Below are 14935 nucleotides of genomic sequence, written 5' to 3'. Positions count from 1 at the left end.
TTTCTGTGAGATCGATGAGTAGGCTGCTAATGAAAAATTCAGAGACAGGGGCTAAGTCATCTAGAGTGGTAGGGTACTCCATGCACATAGAGGAGAATGCATAGTTTCAGAGACTTGTTTGACGGGGAACTTCAGAGGAAAGGTTTCTGTCATTTCAATAAACTGTATGGGCCTGTGAGAAGCTCTGAAGTATACCCGATGTCTCAACATTGAGCATGAGTCATTCACAGACCATGAAGGAGAGTCCAAATAGTACTCTACACATTATGAGCTATTGAGAACTGAATGCATCTTCTCACAAATATTTTAATAATCAATATGTCTGCTGAGTAGTCACAAAGCAAATTAATTATTTTTACAGAAGTGTTTTATGACCCATTGGTTACATGATGGTGCCCACAGTACTGCAATAAGACAGTGTATTTCTTTTGCTGAAAGGGTGGTTGTAGGAATAAGCCAAATAATTATAGGTGTATTGAAAAGGTGATGGAAAAGCTTATGTAAGGCAGGTTAGTAGACTTCCTGATTGTTGATTTTTGTTCAGATTAACAGCAGTATAGCTTCAGTTAAGAAAAAAATATTTCCTGCCCACTTGCATCCTGTTCTGTGACAGTATCAGTTGTGATGTTCTTCATATTGCTGTCGGCTGCAGTAGCCTAAGATGTACAGGTTACATCCTGTAAGGATATAGCAGGCAGCCAACCTCCAAAGCTTCAGGGTACCTTCCACACACCCAGACTATTAGTCAGCTTGAGCTGAGCTGACTAAAAAGACAAGTTTGGGTGCCAAGCCCTAAAGAGCTTTCCTGCTACTGAAGTGTACACTTCTGAGGCTTTGGAGGATCAACGGTTGGCTTGTGCTATTCCTTTGCTGGGCAGATAAGTTCCCTTCAGTGGAAAAAAAAACTTCCTATTTTAAAAAAAAATTTTGATAATGCTTTCCTGTTCAGGAAAGTTATTTCAAAGCTAGAAGTTTGTGTTTTGATAGACTGTCACAAGACTGTATTGTACTTTTAAATGGGAGCGCTCTTTTTTCCTGTCAGTTTAAAAGTTGTATCACGTATTTAAAAATATTTCGATGACTTGCTTATCTTTGCAGAGACTTTGTCAGAGTGTCAGGAATCTCTCTCTTTCAGGTGGGAGATCTGTTAACATAAACTGGGATTCCAAGTGAACATTCAAAAGTCTTTTTTGACTCCTTCAGACGGGATTGCGGTCCTGGAGTTTCAGCTAGTCACCTGAGTTCAAAGAGCTTTTCTTCCACAGGAACAAAAAAAAAGATCTATTTCTAATTTTTTTCCACTTAGTCTTCAGTCACTGCAAGGGAATACCTTAGGTTCTCATGGTATCTATGATTCCCATGATAACCCTGCCAAGACTCTACATGAGAAAGATACAGTGGCATCTGAAGTCTCTTTGGTCCAAGCACAGACATCCTTTGTCCTTTCAAATCCCAATGTTGGGATTTGTTAGAAGGGGAAATTTGTGGTGGAGCCAGCAAATATCCTTAAATCCAGGTCTCCCCTTCCCCCTCCCTTTTCCAAAGCAGTCAGTCACCACAGATGCCTAGGACTGTGCTTTGGGAGCCGTTTCAGGAGGGTTAAAAGTGCAAGGTGTATGGGACACAAAGAACAGACACTAGCACATACATATAAAAGAGATGCTTGCTCCGATGAAGCCACTTAACTCTCTGAATCATCTTTGGTCCCCAGGAACTCTTGAAGTTGATACAGACAAATACCTCAGTCATGTGTAACATCAACAAGCAAGGGAGAATCAGGTCTTACCCCTTAGCAGACTAGCCTTGTCAACTTGGAATATAGTTTCACAGCACAATCTCATTTTACAGGCATCCTACATACCATCGGGGCAAAGCCTTCGCTTTGTTTCTAGCTTTTTGGAATGGGATGGATTCTAGAAATGTTCTAAAAGCAGCAATATAGTCCTCTTTGCATACTTTTACAAAGCACTATAAGCTTGATTCCTTCTCTAGGTCTGGATCATTCTAGAGGGGGGTCCTGGATTCTTCTTCTCCTACTTTAGAATATTTGTAAACTATGGTAATCTACTCGTATAGCTTAGGCTATGACAGCAGTGATCAATATGAATAACATGGTACAGTTGTGTAAGTAAACTGACCATAACAGTAGACGCTGGAATGATCACTACTGCAGTAGCTGCTCCCTTACTCCTTCCCCCTTGTTTTTTGGTGTGTTGTTTTAACCAAGGTGTGGACTTTTATGTTTTGTTGTTCCTAGCATTATCGTTTCATGCCTCAGCCTTCCCCACTTCATCTCTCTCTTTGTTGGCATAAAAGCTCTGAAGGGCTTGGTGCTCAAACTTGTCTTTTTAGTCAGTGTATCTCGAGCTGAGTAACAGTTTGGGCACATGGAAGTTGCACTTAAGTTTTGAAAGCTGTCCTGGTGTTATACCTTTGCAGAATATAACCATATAGCTTAGACTACTGTAGCATTGATCATTCAAACATCTAGTGTTATGTTAAGTTTACTTGCATAACAATGCTTTACAGACAGTACAAAGCATGTGAATATTATGTAGCTGGACTTCAACAAGGTATTTACCAATTTGCCCTATAGAGGCGTGGTAAGGAAGTAAAAATTATGGCAGTTGAGGCTGAAATTGGTTAGATCACTGGAATCTCATCATCTGCACACAGGAGTGTGGCCCGCATGTACTGTAATGCATGATGTGAAGTTGTTCAATCTCGCCGTTCATTCTTACAGATGGATTCGGAGCCGATCCTTGGCTCCGAGTCGGCCTACTACAAAGCTCAAGGTCTTCAGACAGCTCAAGGCCAAGTCCCTATCCCATGATGCACCTTGAGTTACCTTAGATCTAGTTTGCCGCTGCAACAGATCGGAGGTTTCCTTGCACAGATCGGGCCAGTATAGTTTTTTTTTTATAATATCAAGCTAAATTGTTATTTCCTATAGTATTTAGAGATAGTTGTCATAGTATTTAATAGTTATAACTTTTATAGCTTATTAGTAGCTATATTTCTTCTCTTTTTGGCCTTTGTTTTTTCTTATAGGTCTTTAATATTCCCTTTCTCTTTGGTGTGCCTTTATAATATTATATAGGTTTGTAGTTTAAATAAGTAGTTAGTGTGTGAGTGCTTTTGAATAGTGATAGTAATTCACAGTATAATCTTATTCAGATAATTTGTTGTTTAGGGCTTATTTCACTAGTTTAGCTTTACTAGTTTACCTTTACTAATTTTGTGGGTGTGTCTAGTCTCTTTAAAACTACAGTAGATTTTTTTTTTCTTGATACTGTGTATTTGATGAAGACTGACCAAGAGAAAGATAAGCATCCCTAAATCAGGCTTTAAAAAGTGTCCAAAATGTGGACAAAAGATGTCTGTGACAGTCACGTTAATTATGTATATTGTCTTGGAGCCTTGCACTTATAAGAAAGCTGCTCCATTTGCCATTCTTTTTCCTCCAGAGTTCTTCAAGAGAGAAAAACAAAACTCATAGACAGAGGACTTCTGAAATCATCTTTTCAGGAAGCTTTGAATGACCAGGATAAGTCTAGCAAATCTTCAAAGTCTTCTAAGGCTTCTTCTTCTGAAGTAAAAAAAATCAAAGAAACCGTCGATGTCAGTTCCACAGCCCTCGGAGCCGAGCATCCTGTCTTTTTGGAGCCGGTCCCCAGTCCTGGAACCAGTGTCCAAAGTATTAAAGTTCACATTCTCCAGTCAGTGCCTCCATCCATTCATTCATCTCTGTCCTTGATCAGCCTATCTGATTTGTATGTGGATCGTGTGGTGCAGAAGTTGCTACAGTCACAGGCATTTGCTAAATTTTTATCGTCTCCGACCCAAGTGGTTTCGGAGCCAAAGACTGTAATGCCATCGACTTCCTTTATTCCAGAGCCGGAGGAGTCAGACCTGATGATTGTTGAGCCTTCGGAGCCAACGCCTGTTCCAGTGCCATCGGTTCCATTTACTCAGACTTCCTCGGCACCTATCGAATCAGAAGAGTCTCCACTGTCCCCCTCTGAAGATATCTCATTTGATGACATATTAGAAATCCAATGTTTTGCCTTCTGACCTTCTGCCTGTTGCCTCTTCAGCTGGATCCGGAGCCGCAAAGCTGACTCTGGTGTCCAAGACCTCAGTTCTTCGTTCAGACAGCAAGCTCATACAGATGACTTCGGCTGCAACTTCGGCAGTTGCCAGGCCTCCCAAGGCCTTTAGACTTGCAGGTAAATCTTCCAGTCATAAGCCTGTGAAGAAGCAGGCTCCAGTTTCCTCTCATTCTCAAATGGTTAAAATGGCTGATGACCCTTTGACTCTTATTAGGGGTTCACAGCTTCCTCCTTCAAAAGGGGTAGGGATGTCTCTCCTGAGGCTTTGCCCTTTTCAGGTTCGGATACTTCTAGTATTTCTGTGGATGAAGAAGTTTCTCAAGCTTTCTCTCCTTTTTAGGATTCGGACGCAGAGGAGTCCATTCCTTCTGCTTCTCCTCGAGAAGATTTCTCTTTTGGTGATACTTTAAATACTCTCAGGGGGCATTTTAAATGGAAAAGTCAGGATTACCCCCTTTTTAAGAAGAGGATTAGGGAGTTTTTGGATTTGCCTCAGCGTAAGCCTTTGGCTATTCCTCCTGTGTTGGAAGTGGTTGATGATGTTTTTCTGGAAAATTCCTCAACTCCAAATTTGGTTCCTCCTGCTCCCAGGAAACCTGACAGGTACTATAGAATTCCGGATTCTCATTTGTTTCTTTTCAGGATTCTGTTGGCTGATCAGAGGTTATTTCTCAAGGCCCTAAAGGAGTTAAGGCCACTGTTACTAAAAATCCTGTTCCTTCCGACAGGGAATCCAGGAACCTAGATAGGTGGGGTAAAAATGTTTATACCTCTGCCACTCTTGCTATTAGGTCTACTAATTGTCTTTTTCATATGCTGAAGTACTAGCAGCACACCTTGGAAGCTATTAAATCTAGGATAGCAGGTGTGCCTCAGTTGGTGGAGCGTAAGGATATGCAGGCTTTGCTGAATTCTGCCAGTCTAGTCAATAAGCACTCTTTACATTGTGGCTTTGACATTCTAGAAGCCTCCTGTGGGGCTACAGCTACCAGCTGTGTTATTAGAAGGCACGCTTGGCTCAGAGAGCAGCCCCTACCAGAGCCTGTTAAGGCTAAGCTTTTAGATGTATCTTTGCATAAGGACGGTCTTTTTGGCAGCAAAGCAGAGGAAGTGCTCAAGAAGATGGAAGACAAGGCCAAGTCTATGCAAACAGTTAAAGACTTTCTGCAAGTTCAGTCTCCTCGCTTTAGCAGGAATTACCCTTCTAAGAGTTGGACGTTCCCTGATACTAGCAGACAGAGCCATTCTAGGACTAGAGGTTACAAATCTTCAAGGGGGCAGGGGGCTACCCCTCAAAGGTCTAAGCTTTGGCAGGCTTCCTCTTCCAAGGCGGGAAGTTCTAAACCTGCATCTCAGTCTAAACATTCTCAGTGACTCTGTCCAGCTTCTGCCTGTTCTTGCCTGCCCGGAGTGTCCTTTAGGGGGAAGTTTGGCCCTGTTTGCAAATGTTTGGGCCACCATCATGGACGACAATTGGGTACTCAGAACTGTATCCCTAGGGCACAAGTTTTCTTTCCTCATCTTTCAGTACCCAAAGGATTCCCGGACGCTCCTCCAAACCAAAGGGCAGAAGTAGAAAAGCAAATTTTGTCTCTGTAACATCTGGGAGCAATAGAATCAGTTCCTGCTCAGCAGGTAGGCCAGGGATTCTATTCCAGACTTTTCCTAGTTCCAAAAAAGGAAAGCACCTGCCGTCCTATCCTGTATCTATCCATCCTGAACACTTTCTTGATAATTCCAAAGTTCAAAATGCTCACTCTGCATCAGTTACTACCAATGTTAGAAAAGGATTCCTAGCTGGTAACATTGGATCTCAAAGAAGCTTATCTGCACATTCATGTCATGGAAAGTTGCAGGCAATGCCTTCGTTTCAGGGTGGGCAAGCAACATTATCAATTCTCTGCACTGCCCTTTGGCTTATCTACTGCTCCCAGAGTTTTCACAAAGTGCCTGGCTCCAGTCATTGCTTTTTGCAGGCAAAAGAAAATTCTGATTTATCCATACTTGGACGACTGTCTGATTCAAGCAAATTCTCAGGAACAGCTGCTAAAGGATCTAGAATTTGTAAAGACTCTTCTCTCTTCCCTGGGTTACACTCAAAACATGGAAAAATCAAAGATGGTGTCATCCAAAGAGATTACATTCCTGGGAGTGAGTCTGAACACAGCCGCCCAGATGATATATCTCACCCAGGAGAAGCAGACAACTCTTTTGACTTCAAGGATTTGGCAAGCCTGTCCCAGCTCCCTGCAAGGAAATACCTGCAAGCTCTGGGATTCGTGGCCTCTTGCATTCTCATGATTCCATATCCAAAACTGCATATGAGGAAATTGCAATGGTACCTCAAGAACACTTGGTGTCAACACACACACGACCTGGATGTGATAATTCCTCTGCTTCCATGTCTGCAGACAGAGTTTCTTTGGTGGGCAACAGCCTGTCTACAGAACAAAGGCATGCCTTTTCGCCCACCCCCAGCCACTCAAGTTCTTACCACAGACGCATCTGACTACGCCTGGGGAGCTCTCATGGATGGCAGATGCATACAGGGAAGTTGGAATGCCCAGCAAATGCACCTGCATATAAATCTAAAGGAGTTGATTGCACTCCAGCTGGCTTTGCTAGCTTTCAAGCATATTCTTTCTCCAGGGACCCTTCTTGTCAGGACAGACAGCACCACAGTCATGTGATACATCAACAAGCAGGGAGGGACTCATTCTTATCTCCTATGCAGACAAAGCATGAGTCTTTGGTCCATAGCAGCATCCCTGGGCCTGCATCTCCTAGCTCAGTTTCTTCCAGGAAGACTCAATGTTTTGGCAGACCAGTTGAGCAGACAGACCCTGGATCCTCATGAATGGCAGCTGAACAGAGCAGTTTTTTACAGCATCATTCAATGTTGGGGCACTCCTCAAGTGGATCTCTTCTCCTCTCCAGACAACCATCTTCTACCACTTTTTTGCACCAGACAGCATCACAGCAGGGCCTGGAGAGTGGATGCCCTGTCCTTCCCCTTGGACGCTGCTGTCAGTTTATGCCTTCCCTCCTCTTCCCTGAGTATTATTGAAGATCAGGGACGAACGACCATGGACTATTCTTATAGCTGCGAACTGGCCCAGGCAACATTGGTGTCCACTACTTTGCAGCCTCTCCCAATTTCTTCCTTGGCATCTTCCTCTGAGGCCAGATCTTTTGGTTCAGGAAGGGGGATGCGTTCTACATCCTCATCTTCAGTCTCTCCATTTGGCAGCTTGGCTCATTGTATGACTCCATCCTATTGTTCTTCCCTATCCCAGCAGGTGGTTGACATGCTGATGGAGGCCGGGAGACCTAGCACTAGGAAGTCTTATGCTGGCAAATGGGAAAGATTTTCTCTTTGGATGCAGGCTAGAGGGGAATCTTCTTCTTAGCCTACCCTTCCTCTGATCCTGGAATACCTTGCTGATTTGCTTCAGGGTGGTCTTTCTTTTTCCTTTATGAAGATCCATGCTTCAGTCATTTCTGCTCATTGTTCTTTTGAGCAACCCATTTTCTCCCATCCTCTGATGAAAATGTTTCTCAGAGGTGCTTGCAAATTAAAACCTCCCAGAAGGGCACCTACTCCAGCCTGGGATCTTAATTTTGTTATAGAGAAACTCACTGTTCCTCCTTTTGAGCCAGCTGCCACTGCAGATTTAAAGTTTCTCTCTTGGAAGACTGCCTTCCTCTTGGCTATAACTTCAGCAAGGAGGGTTTCGGAGCTGCAGGCTTTGATGGCTGTGGAGCCTTTTCTTATTTTCCATGCAGATAGGGTCTGTCTGAGAACCAACCCCTCCTTTATGCCTAAGGTGGTTTCTAGCCTGACTCTTAATCAGTCCATACACCTTCCTGCCTTTTTTCCTAATCCTCGAAATAGAGGTGAGAGGATCCTACATTCTCTTGATGTGCATAGACAGCTCAGGTTTTACCTGGACAGGACTAAAGACCTTCGGAAATCAGCTCAGCTATTGGTCAGCTTTGCCCCTGGAGCCCAGGGCAAGGCTATTTCTAAGCAAACCATTTCTAAATGGATTGCTCATTGTATTGCTTTTTGTTATTCCTTTCATGGGAAGGTTCCTCCTTAAGGGGTTAGGACCCACTCAACTAGAGCAGCTTCCACTTCTGCAGCCTTTCTAAGGGATGTCCCTACTAAAGACATTTTGGAAGCTGCCACATAGTCTTCTGTTCACACTTTCTCAAAGCATTATAATTTGCCTTTGTTTTCAAGGGCCAGGGCAAGGTTTGTCACTGCTGTTCTGCAGGGCATTATCTCCAATCCTTGATTCTGTTGGTTCCTCCTCCCCTTTCTCTGGGCTTTGGTAATCAACCCATAGGTTAGGACTGCAACAGTGAAACACGATGAACATAGTACAGTTGTGTACTCTTACCATAAATGTAGATGTCTGAGTGTATTCACTGTTGGAGTCCTGCTTTCCCTCCCTCTTTCCCCCTTTTTTTCTCTTTTCCTAAGGTACAGGCTAAATTTAGTTTAAGCCTTGTTTTCTGGGGGCTTCTGACTGTTATGGCAAGAAAGACAGAGGAAGTGATGTCGGCTGCCTCCTTTTGTATTGGACGCCCTGACGTCCTTTTTACGTACCTTTGGTATTCTGGCCAATCGAGGGCTACCGAGAGCCGGATAACCCATTGGTTAGGACTGCAACAGTGAATGCACTCAAACATCTACATTTATGGTAAGTGTACACAACTGTACTTTCCAAAAAGCCCAAGGAGCCTTTCTGGACACACATGGTGAACCCCCTCCAGGGGCAGAGGAGGGGGCAATAATGGAAGACGCCACCCTCGCGGTAGAGGTGGGTCCGCAAAATGAGGGTGACAGAGACCAGTTCTTTGGGAAGCCCTACCAGCACTCCTGAAAGGAGGCCCAACTGTCCTGCTCTGGAGGCAGTTGGGAGTCGCTTATCTTTGTATCTAGACACCTGGCTCAAAATAACAAACGACAACTGGGTACAAAGTATAGTTTCCAGAGGATATTTCATTCCTTTCACCACTCCCCCTCAACTGACAACAAAAATCTCGGATGTTCCACCCAGTTACAGGGAGCAAGCAACAGTAGAGTTCCAAACGTTGCTAAGAAAAAGAGTCATCCAGCCATTCCCAGCAGGCCAGACAGGATCCAGAACTTACTCAAGATTCTTTTTAGTTCCAAGAAAGACCGGGCTGGAGACCTATTTTGGACCTTAGCAGACTAAACAGATCTGTCAAGAAAGAGAAGTTCCAGATGGTCACACTTCAGTCGATACTTCCCTTCTTAGGGAAAGACAGTTGGATGTGCTCGATAGATCTACAGGATGCGTACTACCATATAAAAATGGCCAGACCATCCAGGGATCATCTGCGTTTCCGGTTGGGAGCCAGTCATTACCAGTTTTGAGCCCTGCCCCTTGGTCTCACTACAGCCCCCAGAGTGTTCACCAAATGTATGGCAGTGGTCACGGCTCACCTGAGGCGTTTAGGATTCCAGGTGTTTCCCAACTTAGACGATTGGCACCTCACCACCACCACCAGGCATCAGCTAATACAAGCCAGGGACACCACTCTTACTCTCTGCAATTATCTGGACATTACCATAAATTCAGAAAAATCTGCCTTGTCCCCATCGCAACATATCATTTTTATCGGAGCAGAATTGGACACCACCACCACCACCACCACTTTAAAACTTCCAGCAGAAAGAGTTTTACTACTTCGTCAGCAGGTCCACAGCATCATATCCAGAGACAAAGCTCCAGCATCAGAAGTGCTAAAGTTGTTGGGCATGATGGCAGCTGCAATATTAGTGATACCATTGGGTCGCATGCACATGCAGATTCTACAATGGCTACTATTCACTCAATGGTCTTACCAAGAGCTCCCAATGTCTCATTTCATAATTATCACAAACACATGCAAAAAGGATCTTCGGTGGTGGTTGACCTCTCTTCATGTAACGATAGGTCATTCTTTTATCCTACCCTCACCAGCGGCCAGAATGACCACGGATACTTCCCTGATAGGTTGGGGGGGGTATTTTCAGGGAAGAATAGCCCAAGGCACATGTGACTGGACAGAGAAGCATCTGCATATCAATGTCCTGGAGATGACAGCGGTACCTTTGGCGTTGCAGTACTTTCAGGACTCTCTCCCTCTGGTCACAATTGCGATTCAGATGGACAACATGTCAGTGGTCTGTTACTTGAACAAACAAGGAGGAACCAAGTCCTACCCCCTTTATCGTGAGGCTCTAAGAGTATGACAGTGGGCTACATCCACCCAGCGCTTTCTGATAGCAATGCACATCCCGGGGAAATCCAACATGATTGCAGACAAACTGAGCTGGGCAGTTTTGTTGCCTCACAAGTGGTCCCTCAAAAAAGAGATAGTGGAGAGAATATTCCGCAGGTGGGGCCAGCCTTGCTGCAGCCTTTTTGCCTCCCACATGAACACAAAATGCAGAAGCTACTTTGCCCTGATCCCCCCTCCGGGAGAAGCCCCAAGGGACGCACACGTACACAATTGGCCTCCGGGTCTCCTCTATGCATTCCCACCAATTCCCTTGATACCCAAAGTATTACAGAAAGCAAAAGCCCTGGGAAGGACTATCATTCTAATAGCCCCTCATTGGCCTCGTCAGATTTGGTTCCCCTTCCTTTGACTTTCATCTTTTGGAAGATCCTTGGATTCGGGACCCAGTTCCAGACCTTCTGACACATTTGTCGGGGGCTCTTCATCCCTCTCTTCAGTCCCTGAAATTGACAGCTTGGCTGCTCCAGTTCCCAACATAGCCAGGTTCCATAACCTCTCAAACAAAACCCAGCATATTTTGATATCTTCTCATAAGTCCTCTACTAGAAAATCATGCCTTAGCAAATGGAGAAGATTTTCTATATGGGCTTCTTAAAATAACATTGATCCCTATCAAGCCCCCATTTCCTCAATATTAGAATTTTTGACTACGTTTTCAATAAAGGAGCTCCGGCAGCTACAGTTCGAGTACAGCTGGCTGCCATCTCTAATTTTCACCTTGGCTTTGAAGGACTGAACATAATGTCACACAAGCTATCTAAAGCTTTTCTCAAATGGACCTTCCATCTCAGCCCAACTGTGAAATCCCCTTATGCCCCATGGAACCTAAATTTGATGCTTTCACGCATTATCCTCCCACCTTTCGAGCCAGCTTCCTTGTGTGATTTGAAATATTTCTCTTGGTAGACTATCTTTTTAGTAGCCATCACATCTGCCCTTAGAGTATCAGAGCTACAAGCCTTGTCCATAAAGCCTCCTTATTTGATTTTCCATGCTGACAGTGTCCCTGCGAACAAATCCTTAATTTTTACCTAAAGTTTGTACTGAAGCTAACCTCAGCCAGATCATAGAGTTACCAGTGTTCCTCCCCAAACACACCAACAACTTAGAGTATATGCTGTACAAACTTGATGTTCATAGACAGCTCAGATTTTACCTGGATAGAACAAAAGAGTTCAGAAAATCAGAACAACTTTTTGTTTCCTTTTCAGATTCTAGGAAAGGTATGCCAGTGGCAAAAACAACACTGTCTAGATGGATACTTATTCAGCTGCCAACTTACCCTTACAGCACAAAATTAAGGCTCATTCTACCAGAGCAGTGTCCACATCTTCTGCCTTTTCTTCTAGGCTTCCTATAGACAATATTTGTGCAGCAGCCACTTGGTCAAGACCTCATACCTTTATCACTCATTACAAAGTTGACAAGGCCTCCAGGGACAGGGTCTCCTTTGGTTCTACCGCCATGAAAAACATACTCCGGGGAGCCACCAGAGAAAGATGGTGCTTGGGACACTACCCATCTGTAAGAATGAATGGCGAGATTGAACTACTTCACATAAAGAAGTTATGTACTCACCATAATGTTCCATGTGAGTTGTTCATCTCACCTTCATTCTTGCTTCCCACCCTCCTACCCCCCTCCAGGGTTTTTCGAGGACCGAGATACTAGTGTTTATCCTGGTTGCTCAGTCTTTCTATGGGTCTTCTTCTAAAGAGTGATAGAATGGCACATGGTATTATTAGACGCAGCAAACAAGATCTGAGGTAACTCAAGGTGCATCATGGGATAAGGACTTGGCCTTGAGCTGTCTGAAGACCTCGAGCTTTGTAGTAGGCCAACTCGGAGCCGAGGATCGGCTCCGAACCCATCTGTAAGAATGAAGGCGAGATGAACAACTCACATGGAATGTTATGGTGAGTACATAACTTCTTTTTAACACACAAGAAGTAGTAGCCAGGGAATTGTTATGGCTAGGCTTGTATAGGCCCTAGGGCTGATAGCCTAGTACCAACCTATGAGAAAAAAAATTAAGTGTGAATCTTTATTTTGTTATGATTCTTAATACTTAATGAAAGACAAAGATGGCAGTTAGTGGGAAATAGTTTGCAAGAACATTGGCAACCAGTTGTGTTCATACCTCTCAACTGTACACATTTTCACAGAATGTCCAGATTTTTGCCAACTATTTTTGGTCCATTTTTCATAAAATTGTGCTTTTCTGGCAAAATAGTGGTAAATCATTAGTAATGTCTTTCAGCTTTTCCCAGTTAGGGGTCGCCACAGTGGAACTCTGGTCCGCTAATGATTAGTGGCAAATCATTAAATATTAAATTTTGAAAATAACGACAAGACATTTGAGTTTCAGACTTCATACCCTTCAGAAAATTCATGCTAATACAAAACCTGCTATTCTATCAACTTTCTAAGTTTGTAAGAGCAATATTTAAAAATTGTCCCTATTTTTGGGCCTTTATCTCTCTTTTATTTATGGCTTTGTCCAGATTTCTTGCTGTTCATAGGTTGGTACTAGGCTATCGGCCCTAGGGCCTATACAAGTCTAGCCATAACAATTCCCTGGCTATTACTTCCCCAGACCCCTGTCTAGCAGGGCGACTGACATGATCCCCGGGGTGAATTTCCTTTCTCCCATCCAATCGTCAATGTTCCTTTTGAAGAGGGCCAAATTGGCACTCTGCTTGATAAGTATGGGCAGTCTATTCCAGAGTCTGGGTAGTCTCTGGGTCAGGAATCTATCCCTCCAGCATGTTTTGTTTATTGTGATGACAAGATTTAGATCCCTGGAGCGTGTGGCTCTGAGGGATTGGGATTTCTCCTGGAGCGTGTGGCTCTGAGGGATTGGGATTTCTTTAAGTGTAGCATGTCCAACAGTTCTGGGTTTGACATGGCCTTGTACGTTAAGCAGAGATCGCCTCTGAGTAGACGATATGCGACAGAGTATAGCTGTAGTTTTTTAAGGTGGTCAGCGTAGGGCATCTTCTTTAGGCCTGTGATTCTTTTAGTGAGGTATTTCTGCAGCCTTTCCAGTTGTTGCAGTTGTTGTAAGAGGTTGAGAGGTATGTTTGTGTTGCTGTTCAGTTTAGAGTTGTAATTAATCCTGTTTAGCATATTTGTTTTATATCTCAGTATACTTACAAGCTGACTCCAGCCTTTTCGGTTTTGACATCTTCACTACCATCTTCAGTGCATTGACAAAAGGAGGAAGCATTAGTATACAGCAACATCTGCTGCTGAGGAACAGGTAGTATATGAAACTTAAAGAAGGAAGTGCAAGGTTATGCAGGTAGCTAAGGTAGAGTCCAAGGAAGGCACAGGTGTTAGCAGGGGTGACCCTGTGGATGACAGATGAGGAAAAGAATCTTGTGCTATAATCACACCTCTGTTGTTCTATGTAATGAGATGTGAAAATGTCCAACTGATTGAACATCAGGAAGATTTTGGGGTACACATACAGCAGCATGGCCCTAAGAGATTCAAGGATTATCTCTGATTTATGCAGGGAATGGTAAGACTGCACCTGGAGTACTGCAGGGCATGGTAAAGCTGTACCTGAAGTACTGCAGGGCATGGTAAGGCTGCACCTGGAGTACTGCAGGCCATGGTAAGGCTGCACCTGGAGTACTGCAGGATGTGGTAAAGCTGCACCTGGAGTACTGCAGGGCATGGTAAGGCTGTACCTGGAGTACTGCAGGGCGTGGTAAGGCTGCACCTGGAGTACTGCAGAACGTGGTAAGGCTGCACCTGGAGTACTGCAGGGCGTGGTAAGGCTGCACCTGGAGTACTGTGCACATATCTTTCAGAAAACTAGTAAAGATGAGTATTACAGTTGTAGTGATCATACAAAAGCTGTTATTAAAATGGGGACGTTTGTCCCCTTTTCCTGCACTTATTTCCTTGTACCACCTTGAATGGTTAGTACTGTTTTCTTATTTTCTCTACTCATAAATACACAGTGGTGGCTGTGAAATTATTTTGTTACTTAGCCAGACCTGCTTCTTTCCACAGTGCAGTTCCATTCCCATAATATTACATTTCATTATGCTTCGGTTTCTTTCAGTGTCTTTATTAATGTTGAATAACAGTAACCAGAATTAGAGATTTTGGGAAGTGTCACTAGAATTTTTTCATTGACTCCATTTCAGTTTTATTATATGCATGGATGATTTTCTTATTTCAGGAAAATATAGTGGCTGAATTAATTTTTCAAAGCCTTCTTTCTGTCCTGGCTGCAGGTACTCATCTTCTGCATATTCAGCATCTCAGCTGTAGGCGTTGGGTTCCCCTCTCCATTGCAGACCATCAAGCCACACCTTATCAGAAACAATCCCATTAATTCCCTAGATGTTTTAAATGTCAATCCAGGTCCTCTAAGATGAAAGCCATCCAAAGGGCCAGCATTCCAGGCAGACTTCAGAGTGTTTGGACTCTCAATGGCATCCCAGTGACCATTTTATATGAATGTCCCTAATCTCTCCCTTTTG

General features: G+C 43.8%; 1 protein-coding gene across 1 annotated transcript in view; it reads left to right on the top strand.

The window, feature by feature from the left end:
- The window catches only part of LOC122791033 (exonuclease mut-7 homolog), a 347235-nt gene that overhangs the window by 14549 nt on the left and 317751 nt on the right, over positions 1 to 14935 (top strand). The gene's annotated exons all lie outside the window — the stretch shown is intronic.

This window comes from Protopterus annectens, chromosome 16.part0 (assembly GCF_019279795.1).
Source record: "Protopterus annectens isolate FY-2018-M chromosome 16.part0, PAN1.0, whole genome shotgun sequence".
Taxonomy (NCBI): Eukaryota; Metazoa; Chordata; order Ceratodontiformes; family Protopteridae; genus Protopterus; species Protopterus annectens.
This window is presented reverse-complemented; position numbering and strand designations above follow the sequence as displayed.